The 8,219-nt window shown below is 37.1% G+C and overlaps 1 long non-coding RNA gene across 1 annotated transcript; it reads right to left on the bottom strand.

The window, feature by feature from the left end:
- LOC109722866 lies at positions 3,303 to 5,017 on the bottom strand. Its single transcript, XR_002219563.1, has 4 exons — positions 4,656 to 5,017; positions 4,452 to 4,584; positions 4,276 to 4,376; positions 3,303 to 3,362 (listed from the first exon to the last, which is right to left on the bottom strand). It is a non-coding gene; the product is annotated as an uncharacterized LOC109722866 (long non-coding RNA).

The raw sequence follows: 8,219 nt of genomic DNA, 5'->3' as shown, positions 1-8,219 counted from the left end.
AAGAGAATTAAGTGTGTTAGGGATAGAATAGTATTTGGATGGGTGACCCCTTAGGAAGTGGCGCGTCATAACAATATTATGTAACACTTTCCGTACAATCTGAAAATAGTTTCAACAACTTCTATATTATATACACATTAGTTTTCACATATATTATGGTATTTTTGGCTTGTTCTGTTAGGTATAGATTTTGTGTATTTTTGGCTTGTCCTGTTATGTAAAGATTTTTGTGATTAAATATGTTGTTGTGTTTTTGTTAGGGTACTCACCACTGCGCTTCAAATGAAGTCGACTAGAATCAGCAAGAAGTTCTTTCTCAAAGTCCACCGCAATGAGACCCTTCTTTTTCTCACCGAGAGTAAGAGATTGTCTTAACCAAGATTTGCATGCAAACTATTGTTTGCTCCTACCAAATAAATTGCTATTCCCAAGAATTTGATATCACAAAATGTGACCATGTTATTTTAATGTCAATACATCTCTATAGTTTTAGCAGCAAGTTCCCATGACCGCAGGTTCTAGGTTGAAGGCTCAATTGGTTCTCGTTCTTCTTAAGCATATCTTTGTCGCAAGGCCTGCTTAGTTTGACCTTATGAACACATAAAACTTTATGCAGTTCTCATATATCTTATACAAAATCAACCTTAGTTTTGCGGAGTACGTATCATTATCATATATTCATATTCCGATGACTATCTTAAGTGAGATGTAAGGTCTCACTGCCATTAAATTCTTATGCTCGTGATTTCCGTCATCTCTAGGCTCTTTCAATTATCCAAAAAACTTAAAAAGAGTCTTGTGAGTAAAAGTAGTACTGCTTTGACTAATAACAATGATCATGGCAGCTAACGGTTGGTAGCAAATGCTTTGCTTTTCAAACTATGAGAATTTTCTATGATTGGTTCTGCATCCTCTGTAGCTAAATTTCGTTCAATTCAAGCAATACATGGCTACTAGAAATTAGTTGAAAGTACGCGAATTTATTTTCACAGTAAGGTTGATGATTTTTTTTTTTTTTTTTTTTTTTTTTTTTGAGATATAGGTAGCACGCTACCCGCTTCGTTTATTTAATTTAGAAATAAACTTAGTTGGAAATGTGAATCAACTAGGATTCGAACTTGGGTCTCGGGAACCAACCACCAAACTCTTTGCCACTTGCTCTAGGGACGGTCGGTCCTAATGATACATATTGATTTACATTGGCAGCAGCATTTATAGCATATGTTATATAATATAATTACGTTACATAAAAATATAAAAATGTATAAGAATAGATAAAAATAAAATAATTAAAAAATGTTCTATCTCTATTTCCGATTATCCAAACAACACTTAAAAAACTTTTTTTTTTTTTGTTATTACAAATCGAATGAAATCGTAAAATTACTTATCAATTAAAAATACTTTTTCACTGAAAATTATCTTTTACCATTTTATATTGAACCAAACAGGGCGAGGACGGATGTCTGTAGGAGCTTGGCAAACTTGGAAAATCAGACCCAGGAAGCTGTTGAAAACATATGGTTTGCGAGCATCCTTTACGACGTGGAAGTACAACTTCGTCTCCTACCGCAGTGAAGTCGAGATCCGGCGTAGTCTAGAATCTGCAAGTTCCGCCTTCTTTCCTCCACCATTAAACAAACACACATTTTTTTTTTCTTTTTTTTGAGAGAGATAGGTAGCACGCTACCCGCTTCATTTATTTAATTTAGAAATAAACTTAGCTGGAAATGTGAATAAACTAGGATTCGAACTTGGGTCTCAGAAATCAACCACCAAGCCCTTTGTCACTTGCTCTAGGGACGGTCGGTCCTAATGATACATATTGATTTACATTGGCAGCAGCATTTATGGCATATGTTATATAATATAATTACGGTACATAAAAATGTAAAAATGTATAAGAATAGATAAAAATAAAATAATTATAAAATGTTCTATCTCTATTTCCGATTATCCAAACAAGCACTAAAAAAACTTGTTTTTTTTTCTTACAAATCAAATGAAATCGTAAAATTACTTGTCAATTAAAAATACTTTTTCGCTAAAAATTATCTTTTACCGTTTTATATTGAACCAAACAGGGCGAGGACGGATGTCTGTAGGAGCTTGGCAAACTTGGAAAATCAGACCCAGAAAGCTGTTGAAAACATATGGTTTGCGAGCATCCTCTACGACGTGGAAGTACAACTTCGTCTCCTACTGCAGTAAAGTCGAGATCCGACGTTCTCTAGAATCTGCAAGTTCCGCCTTCTTTCCTCCACCATTAAACAAACACACATTTTTTTTGAGAGAGATAGATAGCACGCTACCCGATTCGTTTATTTTATTTAGAAATAAACTTAGCTAGAAATGTGAATTAACTAGGATTAGAACTTGGGTCTCGGGAACCAACCACCAAGCCCTTTGCCACTTGCTCTAGGGATGGTCGGTCCTAATGATACATATTGATTTACATTGGCAGCAGCATTTATGGCATATGTTATATAATATAATTACGGTACATAAAAATGTAAAAATATATAAGAATAGATAAAAATAAAATAATTATAAAATGTTCTATCTCTATTTCTGATTATCCAAACAAGCACTGAAAAAACTTTTTTTTTTTTCTTACAGATCAAATGAAATCGTAAAATTACTTGTCAATTAAAAATACTTTTTCACTGAAAATTATCTTTTACCGTTTTATGTTGAACCAAACAGGGCGAGGACGGATGTCTGTAGGAGCTTGGCAAACTTGGAAAATCAGACCAATGAAGCTGTTGAAAACATATGGTTTGCGAGCATCCTCTACGATGTGGAAGTACAACTTCGTCTCCTACCGCAGTGAAGTCGAGATCTGGCGTAGTCTAGAATCTGCAAGTTCCGCCTTCTTTCCTCCACTATTTACCACAGTGAAGTCGAGATCCGGCGTAGTCTAGAATCTGCAAGTTCCGCCTTCTTTCCTCCACCATTAAACAAACACACATTTTTTTTTTCTTTTTTTTTTTTTTGAGAGAGATAGTGTCACGCCCCGGATGTCTCGTTCCCCGGGCACGCCGACAAATCCGCCGTATACAAGGAATTTCTCCTGTATACGAAGCGTCAAAAGTACCTGTAAATATACAATACTACAAACAGTAGCATAGAGCTGCTCAATATACAAAGCTAAACAACTGAGTTTCATATACATAGTCCAAATCCAAAATACAAAGCTACTCGCACCGGCGAGTTAAACAACTATGTACATAAACTCTAAAATAGCAACTACCTGCAGTAGGGGGGTGCCTCTAGCTCTGTCAGTCGGGTAGGGCTCTACCTCGCGACGCCCTTGCCTCGATCCTGATCCGCGGAAGGCGCAGTAGCCGAAACCTGTGGCTCTGCAAAACATAGGTAACAACTGGGCGTGAGAACTACTGTAAAAACAAGTAGTCCTCAGTGGGTACCGCCCAAAACGACATCGGTCACCCACTAAGTCTACAGAAGGGAGCAAGGATAGAAGGAAAAGCAGGAAGTACACTCTATCGCTATCATCCACTACACTATCATGCTCTACATTAACCGACTGTAGGAAATGTCAAATCTGACCCAATCCAATTGGGACTGTAAACATACCCGTCCCTGGGACTGTGAACACACCCGTCCCTGCCCCGTTGCGACTATCAGGCTCTATCCACACTAGCTGGTCCGTGGAGAGCAAGTCCAACTGGCATGAGCGACACCAACGCAAAAGCACCGCGCCCGCCTCCGGAGTGGCACTCGTGGGAGCTACCCAACCGAGTATGCAGCGTATCTCTGTCGAGCTCAAACAGGCTCTCTAACTCAAGCCGAAGTCCAGTAACAACTCTGACTAGTCTAAATACAACAAACAACGTGCCCTCGGCACAATCCGACGCCAAAACGGCGAACCGGGCCCACCGTCAGTCCCGACGGCGCCCACTAGTACGAAACAGTCTAAACGACCTCAGAAAAATTCACTCGGCATACCAGCACGAGCGTAAATGTATTCTAAACTACCTGGAGTACTCGTCTACAGTATGCTGCGACAGTACAATTCTATAACGGCTCCTAGAGCTAAATCAGGCAGTTTAATACATATGTCGATTCCAATCGCGTTTTCTCCTAAGTTTAAACCCAGTCCAACATGTATATTTAAAAGGTAATAATCATGTTATATATGCAGCATTTATCCAGGATATCATTATGAAAAACGAACTACAACATGATTTACCGAACAGAAAATCATACATGTCGACTATTACTACACTTAGGAATAAACCGATGTAAACCCACCTTAGTCGCTAATTCTGGCAGCAAAACACCCTCACAGCTGCAGCACCACCTGCTGGTCGATCTACACCCTCCAAATCCGGGAGTCGAGCTAACACCACGCTCTACAAAGCACAAATCACCGTTTCAGTCCCAAAATTCGCAACAGTCAGGTACAGCACGGATTCGACCAATCTAACCTCAACGAAATCTGGCAAGTAAGGGCTTCGTGGATTCCTCTCGAAGTCCTGAATCCAGCGAATCAAGCCTCGTCGAAATCCGACGCTCCTACGTCGAGTACGAGCCGAAACGCCAACGGTCGACGCTGGAAATCTGCAGGGACAGCAACTAGCTCGAAATTGAAAAAGCTTGGAAATTAGGAAGCAATTCTATGGAACACCCACCTCGACGGCGACTAGCACTGGCGCGACGTCAAGAACGGCGAAGATCCACGCTCGCCCGGCCTCCTCACGATGCAACGGCAGCAACCGTAGGTTCGAACGGCTCTGCGGTGCGACGTCGACGGCGAAATCGGCTCCGCGGCGGCGTCCCTCGCGTGCTTCCTTGGTACGGCCGAACGAAAGAGAAAAGGAGAGAAGAGAGGAGATAAACTCCTCTCTCTCTCTTCCCTGCATGCATAAAAGAGGGGGGGGAGGTGATGCCACATGGCATTACACATACTCACACATGTGCACTCACACACACACACACACGTACCCTCACACACACACTTATATATATATACTAAGTGTAGGGATACTAGTATACTACAGATAGGTAGCACGCTACCCGCTTCGTTTATTTCATTTAGAAATAAACTTAGCTGAAAATGTGAATCAACTAGGATTCGAACTTGGGTCTCGGGTACCAACCACCAAGCCCTTTGCCACTTGCTCTAGGGACGGTCGGTCCTAATGATACATATTGATTTACATTGGCAGCAACATTTATGGCATATGTTATATAATATAATTATGGTACATAAAAATGTATAAGAATAGATAAAAATAAAATAATTATAAAATGTTCTATCTCTATTTCCGATTATCCAAACAAGCACTAAAAAAACTTTTTTTTTTCTAACAAATCAAATGAAATCGTAAAATTATTTGTCTATTAAAAATACTTTTTCACTAAAAATTATCTTTTACCGCTTTATGTTGAACCAAACAGGGCGAGGACAGATGTCTGTAGGAGCTTGGCAAACTTGGAAAATCAGACCCAGGAAGCTGTTGAAAACATATGGTTTGCGAGCATCCTCTACGACGTGGAAATACAACTTCGTCTCCTACCGCAATGAAGTCGAGATCCAGCGTAGTCTAGAATCAGTAAGTTCCGTGTTCTTTCCTCCACCATTAAACAAACACATCCTACCGTAGTGAAGTCAAGATCCGGCGTAGTCTAGAATCTGTAAGTTCCGTCTTCTTTCCTCCACCATTAAACAAACACACCTTTTCCTTTTTTTCTTTTTTTGAGAGAGATAGGTAACACTCTACCCACGTTCTTTATTTCATTTAGAAATAAACTTAGCTGGAAATGTGAATCAACTAGGATTCGAACTTGGGTCTCAGGTACCAACCACCAAGCCATTTGCCACTTAAACGTTGCTCAATCGGCTATATTTCGCCGATAGCTTTTCACCCGCTCGACGAATCGAAAATCCGATTTCGCCCCCGCGTCTAGACACCTACTAATTAGGTTTACAAGCTATCAAATGAGATCAATCTCATCATTTATCAAAGACCCTAATTTGGAGCCCTAAGTTTGCACCTATAGCAAACCACCAACAAATCCCAAGATTCTAGCTTAAAGCATCAACTAATCATGCTAGGGTTCCATTTGACCTATTTCTATAGCTAGAAATCCAAAAAACAGAAATAGGAATTACAAGCAATTCTTAATTAGAGTTCTATACAGTAGAATTATTTCTCATATTCTTTTAACTTAGAAGACCTCTCTTAATTCGGATGATAACTTACTTGAGCAAACTTTAGTCAATTTCTAGATACACGATACATTTGTAATTAAGTTTCAATAGTCTAATAATTGGAGCATCAAGCAAATGGCACACTATTTTTACACTTATATATTACTAGAAAAGCTAGCAAGATGTGTGGTCTATCTTTTCACTAAATTGTGTATATTTGGCTTAGCATCATTCAATTATAAGAACGTGGTTCTTGAATCATGTGAGCGAGCTAGTTGCATGGTCGACGATTATCATCTACAAAGGTACTTTTTTTTTTTTTTTTCCCCTACCAACGAAGTTCAGTTAGAGATATATGTACTTTTTATTTTCATCCTTCTATTATGCATATGAGTTAATAGATTGAACAATTTATAAGATGATGTTGCATAATATAGACGAGTTGTATGATTATTAATTTCTGATTTTTAGGAAATATAATTTTGCTTGCATTTTAACCTTTGTTATGATTTTTTGTTTTAAAAATTAGTTTTTCTTTGTTGTTACAGGCTGCGTAGATGGAGAAACTATAGGGAGTTGGCTGCACTCGTCGGACCATCATCCATGATGAAGGTTTGTTTTGTTTTTTCTTCCTCTAAAATTTCTAGAAACTTAATATAAGACAAGGGTGCACTTGTGATTGCACTAAACAATACTAAATGTGATGAAATATTTCTTTTACACTGATAAGGATTTCTCCTATAATAACTGCAATAAAAAATACTAGCTTATTAGAGATTGGTGACTTTGGATTTTTTTTTTTTTTTGTTAATCATGAAAACTGATATCAACAAATTTACTTACATTTTATTTTGTCTTGCTCGTGGATTTGCTTCATTCCTTTTTCCTTTTTTCTTCTTTTGGGTGAATTTGTGGATATAATCAAATCATCCATTGCAATATCATGTGCTGAGCTGCGTATAGGAGCTAGGTCTTTTTCCACTTAGGACGTAAATAGAACATTTATCTTTTTTTGTTTAATTTTTCCTTACAGATTACAAGAGTTTATTTACTTTTTGAATATGGTTTGAAGCTTTTATGTTATTATCGTATCTTTATTTTGAAATTAGAGTTAAAGAAAACTACATATACAGCTGACTATGCTGTTCAGTACTGGTTGGCCTATTCGAAGTAATACTTTAGTACTTAATGTATTTTGTTTTCCTTACATCAAATTTTGCTTTCCTTACATCAGATTTAGTATAGTCATTATAAAATAGTACTTAAAAAGTTAGAAGATGGGAGACCTTAATCAAAAAATAGAAAAAAAGTATGGGGCTATTTCAGTGCCATATTACCTTTCTTTTTTTCTATATCATTGAACCACTTCCAATTTTTTATTTGAAATTTCATAGTAATAAAGTTAAGAACTTATTATTATATTTTATGGCTCAATTCGCATTAGCATGCAATTAATTAATCTAATTTTGTTCTTGATAAAATAGTTTAAACTATCAAATTTAGTGGAATTATCCATTAGTTTGATAAAATCTCAAATTTAATTGTGTAAAATCACTTCACTTGAAAAAATAGAAGTTGGGTCATCTCGATAAAAAAAAACTATTGTTTAGAGAGCTATTTCAAAACGGGCCTATATTTGAGAGTTTTCATAGTAATTTGATAATGCTAATAATTTTAATAATTTAAATACTTCATATAGTTCCTTCTTTGTGTGCTCAGACAGATAAAAATGTCTTTAATTCGATTATCTTGTTTAATGTTTTCTTTCCGATGTTATGAAAGGCTATAAGTGGGGAAGTTTGCATTAGAGGGAGAAGTCGTAAGATCTTTGTGGGCTCAAAAACTGTGGCTATGACTAATATGAATCATGAAGTACTGTAAGAAATTTGAAAACATTGAGGTGATCCTCATGTGTATGAAAGAGATAGAGATGATTCATCAAACACTTACTAAGATAGCCAGCATCATTAATGCTCTTACTTTATTTATATTTCTACTTAGTATAAATTAATTTCTTGTCTCTTTCCTTAATCTCCAACAT

Source organism: Ananas comosus, linkage group 17, assembly GCF_001540865.1.
Source record: "Ananas comosus cultivar F153 linkage group 17, ASM154086v1, whole genome shotgun sequence".
Lineage (NCBI taxonomy): Eukaryota > Viridiplantae > Streptophyta > Magnoliopsida > Poales > Bromeliaceae > Ananas > Ananas comosus.
This window is presented reverse-complemented; position numbering and strand designations above follow the sequence as displayed.